The sequence below is a fragment of the Eubalaena glacialis genome, chromosome 6 (assembly GCF_028564815.1).
Source record: "Eubalaena glacialis isolate mEubGla1 chromosome 6, mEubGla1.1.hap2.+ XY, whole genome shotgun sequence".
NCBI lineage: Eukaryota > Metazoa > Chordata > Mammalia > Artiodactyla > Balaenidae > Eubalaena > Eubalaena glacialis.
Genome location: NC_083721.1, coordinates 127,118,192 through 127,142,374, shown reverse-complemented (window position 1 = coordinate 127,142,374; position 24,183 = coordinate 127,118,192). Strand labels below are relative to the sequence as shown.

Below are 24,183 nucleotides of genomic sequence, written 5' to 3'. Positions count from 1 at the left end.
CGAGGACAATGGGCCAGAGAAGAGGTACCCAAGAATGGAAACTTGGAAAATTCTCTGTTACACCAGAGAATGTAGTGAACAAACAACAACCAAACTTGAAAATTCTCACCACCTTCTAAGAGGAAGTGTGACTATCCATCCTATCTGTATAACTCTGCTCAAAGCCATCAGACCATACCCACTGGTCACCTGATAGTATCTGGCTGCCCTTCCACTCATTTTATCAATACTACCTCAACTTCTGGAGGGCCACTATCGTATCATTTGACTTTTGGGTTCAGCCTCCACAGATTGCTCAGCCCCCAACAGTCCCCAGTTCACGGTCAGGTTCTATATATCACCATTTAGGTTCCTCCAAGCCCAAGTTCACATCCATGTCCTGTGAATGCACCAGGTAAAGCACAAGAGCCAAAAGTCAAAGGAGCACCTTCATTCACTGCACCCATCCTACACACAGAAGCATGAAGGAATTTGCCTAGGATCACAGAGCTTCCCTGCTTCTGTGCACGATCTCCATTATCTCTTGGCTGTCCCCATGCAGGATCACTGCCCTCCTGATTCTTGGCCTCCTGGTCCAAACCTGTGGAGCCAGGGTCATGATGGGTATGGATTCTGGGAAGGTCCACAGCCTCCCTTGAATCAGGGGTACAGCAGATGGAAGGTGACTTTCCAGACATGGCTGGGCCAACTCGAGTCATCACTATGAGGTTGGCCCTTTACAAAGCCCATTTCCCTGGTGTCCTGAACAACTTCCTTGGCTGAGACACCTTCTGCTATGCACATGGAATTCTAATTGCTGGCAGGACCTGGATCCCTAGGCTAGGAAGATCCATGGGGTGGTGACAGCAGTGCCTCCAGATCTAACTCCCAGGAGGTGGAAGTCAGAGTTCCGTGACATCCAGACAAAGTGTCCGCATGCTGCTGGAGAGTCTTGAGTGGTCAACAGAGTAGGAGGTCCAAGGGCAAGAACTGTTCAGTGTGGCCTGTGACATCTGACAAGTGCCACTGGTGGTCCCATCCTTACCTGTCTGTGCTGACTCCATGTCCGACACCCCCCCCCACCCTGCCGGAACAAACACACATCCTGCTAATAAGTTACCAACTTTAGGAATAAAAAGCACTTATACAGTCTCTGGCCAAAGCTGCAGGAGGACGCCAGCCCAGGCAAAGTCCGTTACTGCCCCTTGACTGTCATATCATGGCCTTCTTATTACCCCATGGGAGCAAGTATCACTGGTATCAAGTCTGCCTGCTGGGCCAAGAGGTACTGCCTCAAAGAAGCCCAACATTCCCAGATGGCAATGTCCCACTACTGCCGTCAAGAGGAATCAGACAAACCTGAAACCTCACCCCGTATCAAGAGCCCCATTTTCCATCATCGAAATGCCAGACAGCCCACATTGCTGTGTAGACAAGTATTAGGAAAGCTGGAACAGTGAGAAAGATCTGAAGCCATGCCATTCAAGCCCTGAAGGCCCCACACTTGACTGCCATCTTGACTGGGGACCATCAAAAGGAGCCCCTATGCATCTATCAGGATGGCTAAAATAAAAAATACTGATGTTACCAAATGCTGGCGAGAATGTAGAGAAACCAGATTGCTCATACACTGCTGGTGGGAGTATAAATGGTTCAGCCACTCTGGAAAACAGTTTGATAGTTTTTAATAAAGTTAAACATACACTTACTGTACATTCCCACTCCTGGGTATTTACAGGCGAGAAATGAAAACTTAGGTTCACACAAAAACCTGTACATGAATATTCATAGCAGTTTTATTTGTTATAGCTTAAAACTGGACACCTACCAAGTGTCCTTCAGTGGATAACAAACTGTGGTACCTCCATACCATGGATTACTCTTCAGCAGTAAAAAGGCACATCTTCCCATCCAACATGAATGGATCATAAGGGCATTCTGCTGGGTGAAAGAAAGCCAGTTCCAAAGGGTTACAGACTGCATGATTGCACTTACATAACATTCTTAAAGGGACAAAATTACAGTGTTGGAGAACAGATCAGTGCCAGGGGTTAGGGTTGGTGGAAGGTGTGACTATGGTGGGGTAGCACAGGAGTTTCTTTGTGGTGATGGAATAGTTTTGTATGTTGATTGTGTTGATGGCTTCTCCAATCTCCACATGTGATAAAATTTCATAGAGCTCTAGACACACAGACACACACACACACAGAATGCATGTAAAAACTGGTGAAATCTGAAGTAGTAGTCTGTACCTGAGTTAACTGTGTCGTACCAATATTACTTTCTTGGTTTAGAGAATGTACTACAGTAGTATCAGATAATACCATTCTGGGAAGACAGATGACATCATACAGTTACTGTACTATTTTTGCAACTTCTTGTGAATCTTAAACTCTTTCCCCCAAAATTATTAAAAGCAACTTTTTAAAAGTTTTATTTTAGGTTTAAAAAAAGGGGGAGGTTGTTCCTCACCCCAAGGAAGGGGGATTCAGCCACTCCACTGGCTTCTCTTTTATGAGCAACTCCTATTGTTTATTTTGCCGCTTTCTAACGTATGGTTAGGCGTCTACGGCGGCATCCTGGTGGCTTTGGCCTCACCCTCTGCTTCTCAGAGTCAATCAGAGTCAGCCCGTCTCAGACGCAATCAAAGCTCGTCTTCTAGCACTGAGTGTGAATGTTCTCCCCTCCTCCACCCTGAGACTGTAACTTCAAAGACTCAGATCTAAGAAATGGTCTCACGGTGAAAAATCGAGGACAAATCATCCTTCTCACCCCTGCACGGTCATTTCTTTTCTGGAATGGCTCTATGTCTTCCCTGTTCTTCATACAGATTATTCTCTTCACCTTCACCAAATGGCCCCTCCTCTAATGGAAGGAGATTAACGCTTCTCTGCCCCCTCTCAATCTCATTCCGCTGAGGGCTTTCTCTCACCAGCTCTGCTCTCTCCAGGCCTCGTGCCCGCAGCTGAACGCTCCAGTGTGAGATGGCTGCCTTCCCTTTGAAGCATTTATGCCTCTGTCAAACACCTTTTTGCCAGACTTGGCCCTGGGAAGACAGTTTTGAAATTAAACTTATCGTGAGCCCCCTGGGTTTGCAGTATGGAATCGCACAAGGCCCTGGGCATTTAGGTCGAGGGGTACCTGCTGTGCTCACTACCTTCAGGGCCTCATCTTAGTGAAATTCTAGCATTATTTATTCCCTTGTTTTGTGGTGGGGTCCCCTGCACCACCTAAGATTGAGGCTGTGCTTATGAGGCTGATGTCTATGTGGCATCCTGTCCGGATATGACAAGACACGCACACACAAGCCACTGTCCCCCAGGACTGGCCTCAGTCCCTAATTTCCTGCCATGCCTTATTCATTAGGGGCAGCCATCTCAAGAGACCATGGTGAGAGGGACATAGGTGTACGTGTCTTAGGCCTGGTTGTGAGCTGTAATCAGGTTGCTGTGCCAGAAAGGGGACTATTCGAATTGTTGATCTTCAGTGGGCGTTGGTGAATCTCCTAGTTTTGCACCTTCTGGTTTCAAAACCATACGGAACAACAGAAAATGAAACCTGCAACTTATTTTTAGCTGCTTATGCTAACTCATGAGATTTTTCTTTGCAAACCAAATAGGATAAAAGCCTACTTCAGCTGGCTGAACTTAATCTGATTGACTTAATATAGCAATCAAGCCTATCACCTCTGATACTTCTCAAATAACACTTGGTCCCAGGTGATATTTTGCCTAATGTTTACTATTTTGCTAAAAATTATATTTAGTTGAGCTTTAAAAAAATTAAGTATTCTATAACATTTTCTTCTGAGAGGAACTGGGAAAGAAGTTATAAACCCTCTATACTGGAATCTATTCATTAATTCACTTATTCTATAACCATTTGTCAGGCACCTATTTAGGTGAAAAGTGGATTTTTTTTTTAAATTGAGCCAGTGTGTTGAATTACAAAGAGCAGAATACTAGTAATTAAGGAATACGGCTTTTATCCTGGTTGCTGAGGTCTTCAGATATCACAATCTCTTTGAATCTGATTTTCTCCTCCCTCAGAGAAAGGGTTCAGGGGCTTCCCTGATGGCGCGGTGGTTAAGAATCCGCCTGCCAATGCAGGGGACACGGGTTCGAGCCCTGGTCCGGGAAGAAGATCCCACATGCTGCGGAGCAACTAAGCCCGTGCGCCACAACTACTGAGCCTGTGCTCTAGAGCCTGCAAGCCACAACTACTGAAGCCCACGCGCCTAGAGCCCGTGCTCTGCAACGAGAAGCCACCGCAATGAGAAGCCCACGCACCGCGACGAAGAGTAGCCCCCGCTCACCGCAACTAGAGGAAGCCTGCGCGCAGCAATGAAGACCCAACGCAGCCAAAAATAAATAAATAAATAAATGAAATTTATTTAAAAAAAGAAAAAGAAAGAAGGGGTTCAGATGACATCATCTGAAGTGCCTTGCCCATCCTATAATTCTGTGAAATGCGCTATGCCATTGAGAGCCCGAGGAAACGTTGAGGCACATTTTGGAGGCAGTGGTGTGGTCGTCAAGCCACCCTTATTTCTGTGTCCCCTTTCCCTATTATAGGAGGGACAGATGTAAACAAAGCCTGTGGTCTGCTTGCCAGACAACTTGTCCCCCCACCCCCCCGACCTGGTAAACAAGTGATTAAGAACTTGAAAGACTTCCATAGGTATTTTTAGTCCCCAGATCCGTTCCTTAACTCATGGAACAAGTTCTCTAATTTTAGGAAGTGGTTTCAAAGGACAAAGCTGAAGATTCCACTGGTAGTGGTGGGAGCAGAGAAAGGACCCCTAATTTGGTGTTGGTTAATCAAGATCCTACCCATATAAGCCCCTCCATTGCACCTGGCAATGCTCTAGGTGCTGTGGGAGATACAGAGATCTCACAGGATGCCAGCCAGAGAGGTGAGTAAAGGCAGGTAATTCAACACAACAAAAACATATTGTGCTTTTATCTTTAGTCCAAAGGAAGTGAAGATTCACTGAGGTTTGTTAGGCTGCTCTGGTGAGAAGAGGTTCATGGTTGTGACCTTTCCGAACCACAAATTCATTCATCTGAGAGAAGAGAAAGCAAATGAATTTGTTCCCAGGTTGTCTTGGAATATTTGCTGCCCAGGATGAAGAAAGGTATGAGGAGAGGATTATGTTCTCACATGGGGTAGATTTTACCCATCTGTAAGAATTCTTCCTTCTCCACTTTCATTTATGTCACCACCTTCCCTCTTCAACCTAGTTGCCTGCTAATCTCTCTAGAAAGAAGAAACTCAGCCTTCTTGCTGAATGTCTTTTGCCAATTCAGGATCTAGAAGACCCTGCTGTTTCATTTGCTCTCCATCTGGGGAGTGGCAAACAGTGACGGCTGCAAATGAACGTGTGACTAGAGATGCAGGAATGCTCTTGATCTCCATGGGCACGCAAGGTCTTTATTAGTGCCACATTTCCAATGCACTGCAAAATGAAAGCAGGGAATATTCTGCTACTAAAGCTGAGGTAGTGACATCGAAAGTGGTGGTGAGCCATGCTGAGGATATTCCCACGGGAGAGTCTGAGCTGAATTAGCTTGGGGTGGGATGTTGTCCACCACAGTCTCCCTGGCAACCCTAAGTCACATACCACTTTTTCTCGGTTGAAAACCACATGGTTCACATTTCCCTTCTCCCTCCAACTCTTTCCTCGAGGGTAACCTCAGTTTGGTCCCCAAGGCTTGCTGCCCGGTCCTTGCCGTCAAGTGTGTACTCCTTGCCCTCATCTTACACAAGTGCTGATGGATGGAAGTGAGAAACCTCATGTCTAAGAATTGGAGCAGGCTTCCTGGAGCTCAAACTCCTAATGCATGTCCATTCACCTGACCCTTTGTTCTACTGCCTCAGGACCACTGAGAGAGATAATCCTCCTCTCATATTCCGAGCAGGGTGGAGCTGATGGAGTTGATTTGAAAGCCCCCTTTGCAAGCCATCTGGCTGGCATCTAACATTACTGCCAATGAGCGAGACGGTCATCTGGTCACCTAGCCAGGAGGCAGGAGACTTGGAGTCCAGCTCTTGGCCTAACCAACCTAGAAAGCAAGCAAGCGGGGCTAGATTTTTTAGAATCACAAACCTTCAGAGCTGGAAGGGATCTTAAATGGGGGCAGAATGTACAGATGTTCACATAGAGAGGCAATCATTAAAATGATTCATTTGAAACACTAAGCTTGGAAAATCTCTTACTCAAAAGTTAGGCTTTTCAAAAGTCCATTTTTAAAATATGTTGGGGAAGGAACTCATCATACGGACTTAAGTTGTCTGTTCAGGGCAGAAATCTATCTGTGAGTAGAAACCAGGTCAGTCTTTTTTTTTTTTTTTTTTAATTTTTTTAACATCTTTTTTGGAGTATAATTGCTTTACAATGGTGTGTTAGTTTCTGCTGTATAACAAAGTGAATCAGCTATATGTATACATATATCCCCATATCCCCTGCCTCTTGCGTCTCCCTCCCACCCTCCCTATCCCACCCCTCTAGGTGGTCACAAAGCACCGAGCTGATCTCCCTGTGCTATGCGGCTGCTTCCCACTAGCTATCGATTTTACATTTGGTAGTGTATATACGTCCATGCCACTCTCTCACTTTGTCCCAGCTTACCCTTCCCCCTCCCCGTGTCCTCAAATCCATTCTGTAGTAGGTCTGTGTCTTTATCCCCGTCCTGCCCCCAGTTTCTTCATGACCATTTTTTTTTTTAGATTCCATATATATATGTTAGCATACAGTACTTGGAACCAGGTCAGTCTTGATTGTTATACTGAGTTTTCTTTGATTATTTATTTATTTATTTATTTATTTATTTATTTATTTATTGGCCGCACGGCATGCAGGATCTTAGTTCCCCGACCAGGTATGAAACCCGTGCTCCCTGAAATAGTAGCTCAGAGTCTTAACCACTGGACCACCAGGGAAATCCCTCTTTGATAATTTAGATTAGAATAATCTAACAACTGGATAACAAGTTTATTCACAAATGCAGGCTTGTAGAAGAATTTTAATAGAGCAAATGGGTAAACTCACTTACTAAGTGTGTGATCTTGGGCATAGTCTCAGTTTCCTCATCTGTACCATGAAAAGACTGGACTTCATTAGGTGAAGTAGTTTGCTCAAATGGATATGTAAGCTTTTCCACTTATCTCGCCTGATAAAACATTTCCAAATTATGACAAATCTCTGACCAAAACTGTTATCCTGCTTTCTATCCTTAACTTTCCAACATGGTCTAGTTAATTCCTCTTCTCTTATTCTTTTCCACCTGCTGGTCCAAACTGTCTCCAGTTGGTACCCACAATTCCCAGGGCTTGGAGAGTTGAGGCTGGTTCATCTAAACAGGGGTAGTCCTGGCTCCAGGGAGCAGGGGTCCCCTCTACCAGGAGTCTGCACAATCAGAAGATTCCTATCGATACATCAGGATAGAATGTGGATGGAGGAGGTTTCATCCTTTTAAGATTGGTGGAAAGACCCAGACTTTGGAATCAATTGGACTGGGTTTGAATCCTAGCTCTGCTATGTGTGACTGGTAATCTCAATTAGTTCCTCACTTAAAGTTGATGATAACTAATACCCACCTTGCAGGATTATTGGGTTAGAATTAAATAATATAATATAGCTAAAATATTGAGTACATAGTAGGTTTTCAATAAATGGTAGCTACTATAGACTTAGCTCTGATCAAAGTAGAAAGCAGAAGTCCCTGCCCAGATATCTAGGCAAAATGTAGATGTTCAAAGTAGCATTGGACTTTCCTAAAAATTTAGGTTAAAATATCATCCAAAGGCATTTTTAGTCATTGATAAATTAAGTCACCATGTTGTTTCCATGAATATCCCACAAACAAATGTAATAACCAACCTCATAAAAATGTTTAAACTTTTTAAATTCTAAGAACTTAAACAAAAATGTTACATCTGGTAAACATTTTATTTTTAAAAATTGAGATTAGGAAAAAAAAATCAAGATTAGAGTAGCCGAACCTGATAACAAATTTTACCCACAAAGGTTGAATATCTATATTAGGTATAAACGGAAACCAGCTGTAGTTTTTAATGCAGTGAATGGAGCAAAGAAATGTGCAAACCAATCCAAATGTTTATAAACCAAGGATTCCTCGGGGACTCAGTGCCCTGACTTTATGTTTTTTTTAAACAGAGAGTCAAGCTTTGTTCATACTTGAATTATGTACTTTGCATAAGTCATGCAATTTAACTTTAACCCACAGGACTGAAAATAAAATGAGCTCAGATTGCAGAAGGAGACCGTAAGCAAGTAAGGGCATTAATCAAAGTGAAAGAGGCAGCCCTTACTGCTAGCTCTGTCCTTCTCCAGCCTGCTCCTGCCGGATTATTTTGGGTTCCCTGTGCTTGACTCATCAAAGTGGCAAAAACAGGTTAAAATTTTCATCATGGAAAAGGGATTTGTCTGTTAGATGAACATTTGTGCCTATGCCCTGAGGAGGTTGATGAGCACACAATTTTTAAAAATCATAAATGAGTGCATACCCTTGCCACTTGTAATCACGACAAAGCTTAAGTAATTCGGGCATGAGCATGGTTTTTTTTTTTTAAGTGCAAAACAGGATTTACTAGTCGAGAATGTCTGTCTAAACAAGCTCATGCATCTAAATGCTTTCAAGTATAGCTCAAATTTGTTTAATACAAGCAGGTTCGGTAAACGAGCCACATTTGCTCGTTGAATGTTTTGGAACATCACAAAATAAAGCGATACGTGGCTTTTAGGCTCGATTTGACAGACGGTAGACAGAGAACCCCACTGGGAGGTTTGGAAACCACTTGCCCTGGCATCCGGCTTACAAGCACCAGTAAGGGACCTGACCACATTCGCCACCCTGCCCCTGTAAAGCGGACATAACACTATTCACTCATCTTGTGGGAGCCTGATCTGGATTACTGTCCTTGTCACTGTCATTTATTATCTCAGGCAGAGGAGGCAGCGACTTCATTCTATGCGGTCAGAGTAGATTCCATATCGTGTATCTTTAGCTTGCATGATAATAATTTGTTAGTATTTTAATGTGAATGTCTAGCTTTCAAGTGTTATTAATGAGGACTATCTGGACAGACACCAAGGGCATCAAATGTCTAAGTGTTCACTTCAACCTCCTCCGACCCCACTTTAAGGACGCCGCTTTATAGACGACCATATATTAAATTGGTACCTTGCAACTGAGCGTTATAAGCTCACTAATTCTCAACCTCCGTGGTAAAGGAGGAATTAGCCTAGGGATACTCCATCCTAATTTTCTGTCGCTGTCAATGCTAACCAGAGCTCATAGAGCAATGATGGTGGGGGCGGGGAAGATGGGTCCACCATCGGGGTTAGACCAGGAGCTACTGTTTCCGTTAAAGCCACGTTTATTTCTGGAATAGTTGTGGGAGAGAGATGTGCTCCAAAGCGAAGAGGACTCGGAGTGGTTCAGGTATGACCGACCATCTGGACAACCCAGCTCAGAGACTCTAAAGTGTACGGGATAGAGGTGGGCTGGATACTTTCCATACATTGAGCTAAAAAATCACTTGGGTTCGGTGGAAGGAGACAGAATGAGAGCTAGAAACAAAAGATCCGGCTGTGAAACCTAGTACCTAAGTTCAGATGTTCAAATACATTTTCTCCTTTAAAAAAATTCTGGGCAACTTAAATGTTTTGCTAACCTGATTATTTGCAGCCAGTTCTTATAGAAGAGAGGGGCAACCCCAGAAAAGATTAATTCATTTTTGCACGTGTTAAAATTAATTAACATTAGCATATTTAGTGATGCAATAGGCAATTAAAGACTTTTGGAGAAATAAGAAGAAGAAAAACGTACGTATTATATATTCAAAATCAGTCTCATAACATTTTCTAAAAATGTTGGCTTATGTCCAGGATCTAAGGCTGGGGGTGGGTATGGTTTCTTTGTAGCTGAAGAAAGAGTAGAAAAGAATCTGTTCCATTTCCTTAAAAATAAAAGACTTCATGTTTTATACAGCATGGTAAATGAAATGCTTTTCTGATTTTTACCTGCCGGCAGGATCTGGAGGAAATTTTCCTAGCAAGCTATGCTGTTTTCCTCTCTTTGGGAACATGGTGACACTGGTTTCGTAGCAAAACAGTCTTTGCTTATTAGGCATTTCTTCAAAATCCTGAATAAGCAGCTCTTTCCACATTTTTTGTTCCACATGTTAAACATTTCATTGCAATTTGAGCTTTGTCTGTGTGTGTGTGTGTGCGCGCGCGTGTGTGTGTGTGTGTGTGTGTGTGTGTGTTGATAGGAAAGATTGAAAGGGGATGTATAAGAATTCTTGAAGGTTTTTTGTTTAAAAAATTAATTCCTACGATTATGTATTGGAGTCTCTACAGGAGGTGATTCCAATTTATTACATACAGCCAAAGTAAAGCCCATCAATCTTGAGCAGCGGCAGTAGGGAGGGAATATTGAAGAAGACATGAAATTCAGTGTTTGAGTAGATGAGATTTAATTTTCGGAAAACATTTCACTCATAAAACAGATAGCACCCCAGTGTCAGCCCTGACCTCCATGATGTCAATGTCATCGTGGGAGCGTAGCTAAGCCTCAAAGTAAAACAAAGAAACATTGCATGTCAGCTCAACACCATTTCTTCCCTTACAGTATGTACAATAGATATACACAAAGCCTTTTGGTATTCCTGTTAATGGCTTGTTACTTTACGTTCTAGCTTTTGGAGGGGGAGGAAGGAGAAAAATCATTTTGCATTTCCTAGGTTCTGAGCAAGTACAGTATGCTGTTGCGAGACTTAACATTATTTAGGTCAGTGTCCTAAGGACAGCTTTTATTTTATCGTTCGTGATGGTCAGCTATACATCGAAAGGAACTCAGCATCAGTTTATTTTTCTGTAAGTGCTTTTATTCTGCTTTTAAGTTTAAGCAAATTCATTCACATTTTAATACCATTCCGACTGGGGAGGTGTCTGCCGTTCTGTACTGCAGATACATTTAGCAGAATACATTTACACGGCTTGTGGTTAGAGGTTATAGCACGGGTACAGACAGCTGATCATGCATTCTTCTACAAGCCTGCCGGCACCATTTAGGATTCTGAAAAATAATCTAGAAATGCTACACCCTTTATAATATTATTCTTTACTTGGCAGTAGCTTAAAAGGTTTGTGTTTGTCATTGTTGCTAGCCATTCTATGAAATTAACAGTCTATAAAATGCATCCCGAACCAGATACATACTGTATTGAAAGCTTTCTTCAAGAAGAAGATATGACAGTATTCGTTCCAGCTTATTTTCTTCCTTAGCAAAAGGATTGTTTGATTCTCAGAAGCAGAAGGGCACATTCATTGTGCAGCAGCTCTGCTGAACTGTATGAAATGCCTTCTACTGTCTGGTTGCAGAATTTGGAGTTTGCTAAACAGTGTTTAGTGATTGGGCTCATCTTGCATCACCAGTTGATGACATTTTTCTTTGTTCCCTCCTACCCAGTTGAACCAAGACTCTGAGGCTGATATGCAATGTCACTTACAACATTAATCAGACACTGCATTTAAGGTGAGCTGTCCCTTGCCTCCTCCTTCCCCAGTGCTCGTGTGCTGCCTGCAGTGCGTATCTTGCTTCTGCGAGCCTAAGATGGCAGGCAGGATTAGCCGTGCTTGTGCTGTGTGTGCATGCTGTGTATAGAATTCATTACACGTTGCCTAGTATTTCAGATGTGAGTATGTAAATGCTCGGGATGCCATATCATCTGGTAGCGAAGACTTGTTTTTGCCTCATTACAGCCTTAGCTATTTCAGCATCACCTTTCAGCTCCGATTCATTTGCTTCTGGATGTTTGCTTTTCATCACATTCAAAATAGAATTTTACCTTCTTTTTTCTAACAAAGCCAAAAAAAAAAAAAAAACCCTAAAAACAAAAACAACAACAAAACTCTGCTACCAGATGGTGTCTCCCCTTTCTTCTTGCATTTGCTGTCTTTTAAATAATGTATGTTGTATTGTTAATTAATGTGAATATCAAATTAAACACTTGAAACTTACATGTTTATTATGCGGGTAGGAGGCAAGGTGGAATCTATTTTTAACTCTTATGCACTCCATGGTGTACAAACAACTTGGTTCTCAAATTTGTATTTTCAGTGCTGGTATCAGTGGTTTGATTTTCAGCAGATGTGACAGTGGCCTTTGCAGTGGTCAGCTCCAGGCTTTGAACTCTCAGAGGAGGAAGGGAAAAAAATTCAACACGCTACTTCCTTGGTTGCAGCCTCAGAGAAACCTTGGATGAGAAACTTCTTTTTTCAAACCTGTTTTCCTGTTGATAAATTCAGTTCTCGTGATCACAGTACATTCAAGCTGTTCTGCGTATGGTTTTGTGTGTGTGTGACAATTGCATCTAAAACTTGAGAGCAAGAAGACGGAGAAATCAGTTGGTCTCCATCGCTTTACATAAAAATGGCTGAATGTCTTGTGATGCTAGCACTGCATTAAGTGATACATACAGGTAGGTTGAAATTTGCATGTTTTATAGATTTTTTTTGAGCCATGTAGCAAGAACATTAAATAGATTAAAATATGACTTTTAAAACAAATTAAATAAGACAGTTGTAATTGGGAGGGGAGGGTATTCAGTTGGATGGCCTTTACTATTCAGATACTATACAAATATATAGCTTTTATAAACTTATAAAATGATTCTGCTATAAAAGTGAGGTGATTCCTCCTAAAAAATCATATATATGATAGGTGTGGCGCCATTAGACCACAAAAGAATTTTTTGAAAAGTCTGTGGATTCAGCTCCATCTTAGCTTGAAACTAAAAATAAATGGGTTTCTGGAGATAATTTTGAACAGCGCAAATAAGCTTAATAAGAAACATTTAAAATATTTAAATTTTAAGAAGCGGTCTTTAAACGTGTTACATGAAAGATGAAAATAAAAACTTAGAGGCTTCCAAAATCAATTTTAGATAATGTACAAGAATAAATGCATTATTTGTATATCTATTATTTGGGGAGATGAGGAATTCCAATTTTAAAGGGGGAAATATTAAATATAGGTGGCTCTGTTAGAAGAAAAATAGCCTCACTGAATGAAACAGAGTCCCTAGAATGGTTCATTGCAAACCATACAGCTGTGGTTCTGTAAGCACCAAATTCTGGCACTTTTCAAAATAAATTCATGGGTTCTTTCCTTTGAGCTTAACTTCTCAAATATATTTTAGTTTCAAATTAACACTGGGCCAGAACCTGTTTCTTTAGTAACCACATCTTATTTTAAAATGCAGTAACAGATATGCAAAAGATAGTCTTAAAAAAAAATGTTTCATGAAAATTTTGCAGTTCTTTTTCCTCTCATGTAGAGTCTGAACTGGTTTTAGACGTTTATACATGCGGTCTTCAAGCCTTAAAAATAAGCCATATTTCTATACATAGAAACCTTGCACAGTAAGAGCTTTTTCTTTTCCCCTTTGTGTTCAGCACTTTCAAAATTAAGGTTTTCTTTGTCATGTGCTCCAGAATGCTGGTCAAGGCTTGTGTGCAAAGGTGTAGTTTCATTATCACGAGTTCACCAGCGCCACTGAAACAATAGGTATCTCAGAAATTCTGAGAATCAGAAAATGCTTATGCTTTTGTTTTGCCTGATCCCTCCATTGGTAACCGCCGAGCTCTCAGTAGAGAAGGACCCAAACCCAAGCCCACCCCAGCCCCAACTATAAGTGCACATGGAGCCTCTGTGCAACCATCTTTGTAGGTGTGTTAGGAGGGAGATGCTGCCAAACCCAAAACCTCCCTGAGGTTTGCTCCAGTGTGTAGAACACTGAGCTGCAGAACCATCTGTGTAAATAGTTGCTTTATCTTAGCAGTTTGTCTAATATTCCAAAGCACTGTCTATAAAATCAAACCTCTAATGGACTAAAGATTTGTTGTTGTTGTGGTATTGTTGTTTTGAGGCCAACTTAAATATTTTGCTTGGAGTTTTTTCTCTGGTTCAATTATATTAGAACATGATTCATCTCACAGTGATTTTGTTCTCTGGGCTTGCCATGAAATATCCTTCCTGCAATACCTTTTTTTTTTTTTTGCTGTTTGGGAGCCATTTTCCTTCTTGCCTGTGACTTAAAAAGACTAAGTACATTTTGCATATAGCATCAATCAGAGGATCGTAAACTGAAGGGAAATGTCGGAACCCTGATTCAGCATTGCCTGTTTATTTTAGTATCAGTAGCATTAACAGTTGCAGTAGGATCAAGCTAATTGTCATTCGTTCTTGAGCAAATAATGAGCCCAGCATTTGTAATTAAAACACTATTGCTGTTCGGAAAGATTACAACTCAATGTCTTCTATTTTGATAGGCCGGTACAAATTAATCATTTTGAACCCGTTTGAATCTTAATCACAAGATTAGATGGATTCAATGGAATTGTTTTACCCTACAATTGAATGCCTGAGAGATTCAACAGTGTATTTCTTCTCTGTAAAATGTCGATCCTTTTGTTTTTAACTCAAGCATGGTTGTGTTACCTTGTAGATTTTCATACCTCATGGTTTTTTGTGGCATTATTCATTTATGTTGCTCTTGGTCTCTCCTAAAAGAATTTTAAACACAAGTCAAGGAGCTTGAAAGCCAAATAAGACTGTTGGGAAGTATACTGTACCTCTGTCATTGTAATTAATAGACCAGTGAATGGAAGAATAATTATTATTTATTACTTTGTTGTATTTCGCCTTAATGCTTTGCCTTCATATTTCACCAGGCACAAAGCTTTTCTAAACTTACCCATTTACAATTATCATTGGATTTCCTGCCGATTGTAGAGGATGGCACTTATCCCTTCTCATTGTTGAAAAGGCAGTGCTTAACCCATTTATACTTTTTGGCTAACGTGTTTACACTGGGCAGGCCAGAGCAGGTGCGACAGGAAGAATGTGCAAACAACTGCCTTGTTCTCACCAAAACAAAATGGGCAAATCTGTGGTTTTCTGCCTGAATGATTTGTAGTCTAAAATTCCCAACTCTTTTTTCGGAGAATAGGAATTGTTTTTCCAAACCTTAACTCAGTGAGATTACCAAGATGGCATCTCTTGCTACTAGAGGGATGTTGATCTACCTCAGCAATTTCCATGGATCCCCCATAGAGGAAATGGGTACCCAGACCACATCTTAGGGCTGGTTGATATGGGGAGATGGATCTAGAAAGACGATCTTCTCTTTAATACGCTAAGCCTTTGAGTTCCTTGGTACCATATGGTTCATTCTAGCAGCTCCCTTCCAAGGGAAATGCTGTTCTTAATGGCTTTCTTGGTAATTAAACATTCAACAAATATATTGAGTACGTACTACATACCAGGCATATTCCAGAGGCTAGACATACAGTAATGAGCAAGAGAGACCAGGGCCTGCTTCTCATAGACCCACCCCTAGTGTGGTGGAGCGGTAGGGGCCAGGGGCACAAAAATAAATATGTAAACAATTAATTGGAGAAGACAAGTGCAAAGGAGAAAGAGAAGACAAAATTAAAAAAAACAAGGGTGTGTTGTTGGGAGGCGAAGAGCCACTTTAGAATGGTTGGCCAGGGAAAGCCTTCCGGAGGAGTGGTATTTAGGTGGAGACCTGGATAGTGAGATGGATCCAGACAGGTGGAGGGCTGATGGAGAGCATTACCAGGAAGAGGGGTGATCATGCTCAGACCACAAACTCCTTTCTACGAGTAACTGCCATTATATCAGAGCCAGCTCTGAGGACTTGGTGCGTTGAGCCTGACTTAGGTAAGCTGCCCGCGAAGCAAGACGGTGGGCCAGGCCCGCATGGCTGGTTTTAGTCAAATTCCCAGGACTCAGTGCCAGCAGAGTCACTTCCTTTGACCCAGACCCACCGCAACATGGCCTCAGAAGGTGCAGTGAAGTTCTGGACTTTGCAGTCCTAGGTGGTATTGAAATTTGGGCACAGATTCAGTGCTAACCCAAGAAATCCACGGAAGAAAGGAATCCCCGAGCAAGGAAATTTCTGGGAAGCCTGTTGCTTCATTTTTCTTAAGAACTCCAGAACTTCAATTCATGGCAAAACATTGAGAGAGCCACTTCCTTTAATTTTTTTTTTCAAAGGCAAGAGGTGGAAGGGTCTGTCCCATCTTGCCAGTAAATTGTCTTTGACCTCTGACACCTCAAACGCTTCAGTTTCTGCAGAACTCTGTCTGTTGGTGGCTTTCTAAAGACCTCACTGCTTGGAGTGTTCTTTCTCTATTTGAACAAATAATACTAAGGAAATTCTTCAGAACCAGAACTCTTTCATGCCTTTCAGGTTCGTCTGCTAATGAAGCTCCAAGAACAAAGGGATAGGTTTGCTCTACACCTTAGAAACTATAAGACCCTTCAAAGTCTTCTCAATGTTTCAGAAGCACCTTCTAACACTGATTCACAATTTAGTGGGCTTTGCTTATCACAAGTTAGAAGTGGCCTGGCTGACTCCTTACACTTTGTTTGGTTTTGACTAGCCACAAAACATTCCACTGCATGAAGAATGTTCTAGTTCTTTGTAGTAGAATATTGCCCATCAGTGGGGAGGGGCTTCAACTGTTCAGTTCACTTCTTCAGATATTTGTTGAGCATCTACTGTGTGGCAGGCACCACTACAACCCAGGCAGAATGGAAATGTGACACGAAATTCCCTGTGAAGCTCACGTCCACTTTCACAAGGCTAGGGGGTTGTATGGACAGGTACAATTGTATATCCTCTCTGTTCCAGAAAGAAATGAATGGCATGCTGTTCTCTTAGTGGCCTTTTATACTGTTTCCTGAAGGCTAGCCTTCAGTTTGGGGGCATCTCAACCAATGGAGAAGATGGTTCTTCCCTGGGACTCTGTGTCTCATCCTCAATCACCTTCCCAAAATGTCTTGGTTCCTAATAAGCCACCGTATGTCTGGCTGCCCTTCTCCAAGCTGGTCTGCCTGCCCTAGCAGGTGACCTCCATAACGGCTGCCAGTCTTTCGCATTCATGAGCAGATGTTAAGTTGAGGAGGCCTTGAATGCAAAAATTTGAATTCGTGATGCAGGCAAGATGCTTCTGCCTTTTTACCTTCCCTGACAGACAGTGGGGGTCTCCCTGCTGGCCGTTCTGCTTCTGTGGGAAGCAGGTAAATCAAAGACCAATTGCCAAAGCCCTTGTCTTTGTTAGGTGATCCCAGCATGGCACTGCCATGGCCCAAACATCTCATTGACCAGAAAATGGCTCTTTTGATCTTGTAATTCATTTTGCATCTTTTCCTTTAATGACTTTCTTGCTTCTGCAGCTATTCCTGTTCAGGGTTCGAGACTAGCATTTGTGTCTACAGTCACTATATTTGGCCTGTGGAGGAAGTTTGTTTTCTGGTTCGGTTTTGTTTTTAAAACGCCACTATAAATATTTTTTCTGTGTTCATAAAATGCTGTGAAGACTTTCATGATTTTTTTTATATGATTAAACAAACCTCTTCCTTACCCCGTGGTCATTGCTGCCAAATAGATATTTTGAAATTCCTTTTTTTTTTTTTTTTTTGCCTGCTCAAATCTTCTACCCTGTCTGAGGCCTTACTCTAATTAAGGCTTCACAGTCCTGCCCATCTTCCCCAGCACTGAGCATGACGTAGAGTCCCTGCCCCGAGGGCCTTACAAGTCAGTGAGACGAGAAAACAAAAGCCACCAGCTGAGAATGTAGTTAAATCCCAGAAGGGCAGTGCCCTTGTAATTTTTTCCCCTTTTCTCTTGTTTCTTGAGCTGTGGAAGGGAAGCAAGGGACCTTTAGTAGGGAAAGAGAGGGGCATCACTGAAAGATCAGAAAATGCAGGATATTGGGGAAACACTGTGGAAGGGCCATCTAGGAGGCAAAGTGGGGAGAGGGCAGCAAGGGGGCGGGGAGGGGTGTGCGGAAAATCAGAAAGAGGGAACAAAGCAGGCAGTCAGAAAGCAGGCTGCTGTGCTGCACCCTGAAGCTGGGGGCGTGGGGTACAAGGGAAAAAGAGTGGGAGGGGTTGCAACGAGTAAAAGGAGGCTGGAAGAGCCCCTGAGATGCAGGCTGCGGGCCTGCTGTGTAAGGACTAGGTGCTCTCATGTTCTGTCTGGCTTCGGCCGCAATGTTGGCCTTAGGGCTTAACTGTCCCACGTTGACTGTTATGAAAAGCCCGCAGATTGGCATCCTTAAGGGTGATTTATCCCAGAAGCTTATGAAGTCTCTATCCCAAGGCTCCTATTCTACATGCTGAGGATGCCAGAGACCACCCCCCAGCCCTGCTGCCGTCACTTGACTAGATCTGGATTAAACTTTAAATGAGCAGATTTTTACATGGGTTGTGACCAAATGCTTTTGGTTTTCCACAAAGCTCAGCCTGGAGATAGACCCAAAATACCCATTTTAAGCAGCAGACTTTAGAAACTCTTTTGCCCGAAGTCATGTTGCCCTCACAGGTATGCTGCTCTGCTTTTGGAGCCCCCAAAGCCTGTCTTCCTTGCTCTTCACCCACCTTTCCAGGCCCTGGTCTGAGTGCCCGGTAAACCATCCCCAGTGGATATTCTGATTGTTTGAATTCCTTGGTCTCCAGGAGCACCGCCCCTGCTGGCACACCAGCACGTAATGCTGCCATCATCCTGTACTTCTTGCTTAGCTCTTACGGGAACGTGAAGCACAGACTTCAGTTGCTGTGTGAAACTTAGACTCACTTTATTCTGTCATTGAGGGAACTGTGGCCCGGAGAAGTTGTGATTTCTCCAGGTCACTCAGAGAGTTAAGTGGCCACGCCTAACTCCCAGTCCAGTGCACTTTCTGCTAAACCAAGCTGCTTTTAGGTCACATGCGAAGCCCAGTTCTAAGCCAGAGGTTGGCAGACTTTTTCCGTAAAGGGCCAGATAGTAAATATTTTAGGCTCTGTGGATCAAGGCAAAACTGAGGATGATATGTAGGTATTTATATAACAACAAAGAAAACAAATTTCTATGAACTCTTTATTGATGAAATTAAAAACATACTAATATATAATATGAAGTATAATAATAATTATATATATTTTATATATATACACACATAGTGCCATAGATACAGAAATGATTGGCCGTGCCTGTGTCTCAATAAAATTTCACTTATGGACAATGAAATTTGAATTTCATGTAATTTTCATGTCATGAAATATTATTTTACTATTGAATTTTTTTTTCAGTCATTTAAAGATGTCAAAACCATCCTCAGCTTGAAGGTTGTACAAAAACAGGTGGCAGGCGAAATTGGCCTGTAGGACGGACGTAGTTTGTGGACCCATTTTCTAAGTCAAAAGCTGCAAACTGGGGGCCCATTGGTCAGTCCAACCCATATATGTACTTTGTTTGACTTCTGACAAGAATTTTAATTGAATCCATTGCCAACTTTGTTTTCTATTTTTTGAATTGTATTTTTTACTTCTAATTGTAAAAGTAATATATATCTACTTTGAAATAATTTGGAATGTTAACATTTTGGCGTGCATTCCTTCAGTCCTTTATCTATGCCTGGCGATTTTTTTAATAGTTGAGATAATATAGACAATTTTGTATCTTCTTTTTATTTACTTAATATCATATCATAAGCATTTTATATCATTGTAAAGTCTTTCATTAACATAATCTTTTAAAACTTTATTATGAAAATCTTAAACACGCGTACAATATGAAAAAACTAGTTTAATGAACCCCTGTACAGTCCTCGCCCAGCTTCAACCATTCTCAATGGCTGGCCAATCTTGTTTCATGTAAATCCTCTCCTGTATTATTTTAAAGCAAATCCCAGATCATATCGCTTTATTGCTAAATATTTTAGTATGATTCTCTAAAAGACAAGGATACTAAGAGAAGACGCTTTTTTTTTTTTTTGAGGAAATAAATGCTAAAGTATTTAGGTGTGGAAGAGAATGTTTGCAACTTACAAATGATTCAAGAAAAAAAAATAGCTAAAAAGATATGATTGGAGTGTATATAATTTTTTGGTACTATTCTTGCAACTCTTCTATAACTTTGAAATAGTTCTAAATAAAAAGTTTTAAAAATATGGAATCCTAAAAAAATACATTAAAAAAATGTCGATTAGTAAGAAAGAAAAATAACCACATGATATCGCTTTACAAATGAACTTATTTACAAAACAGAAACAGACTCACAGAGAACTTATGGTTGCCAGGGAGGAAGGGTTGGGGTAGGGAGAGTTACGGAGTTTGGGATTGACATGTACACACTTGCTTATATAAAAAAAAAAAAAAAAGGAAGAAAAAGAAAAAGAACCCCAGCATCATTATCACACCAACAAATAACAAGGATTCTTTAATAACTTCAAATATCATAGTCAGCATTCAGATTTGTCCAGTTAGGTCATTTGAAAAAAAACAAAAACAAAAAACTTGTTCAAAGCACAATTCCAAGTAAGGTCCATACAATGCAATTAATATTCCCTTAAATTTCACTTCATCTATAGGTTTCCTTCCCCCTCTTTCTTTCATCCTTGCTATTGTCATAAAAATTTTGTTGAAGAAACAATTTGACTCATAGAATTTCCTCAAATCGGAAATTTCAGATGACATTCCTTGGTGCTGTTTTTTTTGTTTTTAAATTTAATTTTATCTATTTTTTATACAGCAGGTTCTTATTAGTTATCTATTTTATACATATTAGTGTATATATGTCAATCCCAATCTCCCAGTTCATCCCACCACCACCCCCCAACTGCTTTACATGTTCCTGTGTCTCAGAGACTTTCTATAAATTGGTCATTACAGCTAGAGACCTGATCAAGATACAGAATATATTTTATATAAAAATCCTGATTTGGGCTTCACTGGAAAATTCTGCAGATCTGGCATTCCCACCTGGCAACAATTGGTCTGGGGCTGGGTAGTGACAACCCCATTCCCCATTTAGGTGGGACATGAATGATCCTGTAGACCCCAGTTCCTACTACTTCCTGCCTGGCTCCCAGGGGCGGGAAGCTGCCACCCGCATCCTACCCACTGCCTCTGCAAGGCCCTTGGTAGACTTCTCAACACGACATCACAGGAGGCTTTTCAGGAATGTGGTGGAGATCAGAGAAGATGATTTGGACAGGGACTTTCTTAAAATGCTTAAAGGGAAAGAGAGAAGCAGCCATATAAGAGGAAGCCAAGAGACAGAACTTGGTGAGTGAGTACCCAGGATGAGGGGAAGAGAGAAGTAAAACAATAAATTAAATTAATAGTGCGTGAAGAATGGGAGGCGGAATGAGTTACAGATTCCTAACCCATGGTGGGAAACAAAGGAAGCAAGTGGGTTTCAAAGGGACACACTTTAGATTGTTTTCTATATAATGATAACATTGAAACCTTAAAAAAGAGAAAGAAGGGGGGCACTAAATAAATTGGCCAAGAGTCTTAAATCAGAAAGCTGAAACAGGCAGTTGTAACATAACAGAAATCATGTGGGGATTAAATGAAATGAGGTACAAATCAAGGACAGCTTCCTAGAAAAGACCACTAGAAAAGGATCAGGAGCCATGCTGGGGAGATGTTGAAGAACTAGTAGAAATTTAAGAGAGGAGAGAATCTTAAAAGTCTTAGGATGTTTTTTTCTTATTTGCAAATGCATTGAAATGAAAAATATTATAAGGATATAAAAATATATCACATTTAGTTGTTTTGAAAGGAAGAAATTTTTACAGAAAAGAATAAAATTATGACAAGTTGGGACGTTCTTGGAAATTTCCAGATAATTCCCCATACTAAGAAGAATGATTAAGAGAGAGAATCTGTGACCGGTTATGAGGAAGGGTGGAAAATTTTGAAGGACAGTCTGATTATGTAAGTTTTAGGCTGTGGTGTTTAAAACTGTTGCCGTGATATTTTAGTTATTAATAACAATTTAGGGGAAATCTACTCGCTTTTGGAGAAACATTTGGCCCTAGTGAGAAAGAAATGCCACTGTTTATGAATTCCCAAGTGGATGTAAGGAGCCATTCACTTGCTAAGCCTCTTAGGAAGGCCAGAGCCGATTTCACCCTTAACAAGCTGTTGACAGCATCTGATCAAGGTACCACCTGGAACATGTTAGCAGCACAGAAAGTGGACTGTGAAGTCAGACCTATATTTAAAACCCCTTTATGTCACTCACCATGTGACCCTGGCAGCCTACCCATGGAAAATTTCCATGGTATAAAAGTTGCTTTACATATGGGAACTACGATTCTTACTGCTTGGATGGTAGGAACTTAGAACTCTGAATACTTGACCTCAAGCACCGACAGCCGTATGCAGATGCTTCACGCGTGTTATCCCATTTAACTGTCAAAAAGCCCTACGAGATAAGCGTAATATGACAATCAGCCCCATTTTACAGATGAGCACGCCAAGGCTCAGGGAGGTTAAGTAACTTGCCTAAAGTCACACAGTGAGTAGCCTTGTAATTGACAAAGCTGGGCTTTAAACCCAGGCAGGCAGAATCCAAAGGCCAAATTGCCTCACTCAACCACCTCCCACCTTCCAATCGCTGGGCAGCACAGAGAACAGCACCTCATACTGGCACTTCCCAGCTAGAAGTTCCTAATCCCCATGCCTTAGTTTTCCCAAAAGCCTCAGTGGAAACACATACAGTTGCAATCAGACCACAGATTTCCTTAGTTTGGAATCCATGATTAACAACGTGTTCGCTCAGGTTTTGTAGCTCTGATTGGCAATTACGTATACAAAAACATTGCAGGATTGTTGGTTTTTTTTAAGTACGAAGATGAATCATTAGTTAATAAATGCAGTTTAGTGGAATAGCTCTTTCTGAACGTGGCCCACGGAGAAAGAATAAAGGGCACTTGGCTTTGAGGAGGTTGCGACCTGCTCGTGTACATGTGTGTGCAGGTTGCCCAATCTATCAACCTTCAAAACCCTGTCTTTATTTTTAAATTACATGATGCTTTAATTTGACTTTAAGTCAGTATATTTCTCTGTGATTATTAAAGTGTTTTAACCGCTTTGTATACAATATTGGAATCTCCTTTATTCATCAGAATGATCACAATCTTAAAACGTGATCAGGAACTAGGATGCAGAATTGTGTACACTGTATTCCAAGCTAAAAACAGGATGTAAGGCGTGCAAAGAACCTACTTCTTATCCTTTGTAAACTGTAACCTGGGAATGAATCTTTTCAAAAGAAAATTTTAAAATAAGACTCATACTACCAAAACGCAGGGAACATGGACGGTTTTGTAGAAAACAAGCAAACAAAACCTGCACATTAGAGCACTACGCTGTTAGCTCCTCCGCAAGGCGAGTTTGTGGCAGGCCTCAGTAAATACTTTCTCAATGAGCAGTCCCTGAATCTTGGACGAGAGATCCTAGCAGGCAGTCAGTGCGCTTTATTTAAGGAAGAGGCCCGGGTCTTTTGCGTGAACTAGCTTTTACAGCACGTTAGGAAAATCAATCTAGGCCTCTCCTGTCAGCCGTGGGAAAGCGCAGGTGATACTCGATTCCCGAGAACTTAAATTAAAACTGCAGTTGACTTCTCTGAAGCCTGCGTCTTTTAAATGTGCAAGGGTTGGATGTTCTCTGGGATCTGGGTGCAGAACCCAGGGACCCCTCTGCGGACCCAGGCCTGGTTCTGATAGTGACTAGGCTCTGTGGCCGTAGGCGCCCTAACTCGGCTGCCCTCGCGGCAGGTTCTGAATTGTGTTCTCCCCCGATGAGAGGGAGGCGGAGGCCGCTGCTCCCTTCCTGGCGTCTGGGGCCGTCGTGGGTTCCCCCCACCCCGCCCCCAGTCGCACCCAGGTTGGGTCTGAGGCCTCGCGGGGCCGTGGTGCGTCCCTCCGCCGCGGCCCCGCCGTGTCCTCCCGAGGCCGGGTCCTGGGCGCGTTGATGCTCCGACATCCGGCCCGCGGCTAAGGCCGGGGAGCCCTCTTCCCGGCCAGGCTGCGTCCCCAACCCCGCGCCGGGGGCGGGCCGGGCCGGCCGAGCCGAGCCGCCGGCGTCCATTTTCTGGGCGGTGCTGCGAGACGCCGCGGCCTGACTCGCGGGTCCGGAAGCGCCATGGACCCCCGGGGAACGCGCTCGCGGGGCAGCGGCCGAGCCCTGTAAGTGCCACCGCAGGGGCCGTATGCGGGACGGGTGGGCGAGACGCGGCCGGCCCGACCCCTCTTCTCCCAGGAGGGAGCCTCGAAACCCGGCCGGGGAACGCTGGCGCGGGGCTGGG

The 24,183-nt window shown here is 42.3% G+C and overlaps 1 protein-coding gene across 2 annotated transcripts in view; it reads left to right on the top strand.

Moving 5' to 3' along the window:
- The window catches only part of ZBTB38 (zinc finger and BTB domain containing 38), a 75,379-nt gene that overhangs the window by 7,988 nt on the left and 43,208 nt on the right, over window positions 1–24,183 (top strand). The window contains exon 3 of one of the 2 annotated variants that reach the window (XM_061194595.1): window positions 11,478–11,543. The gene's annotated coding sequence lies outside the window, so the exon portion shown is untranslated. Of the gene's footprint in view, window positions 1–11,477; window positions 11,544–23,945; window positions 24,065–24,183 lie in introns of those variants that run through there. The other variant, XM_061194594.1, reaches the window with a different exon arrangement.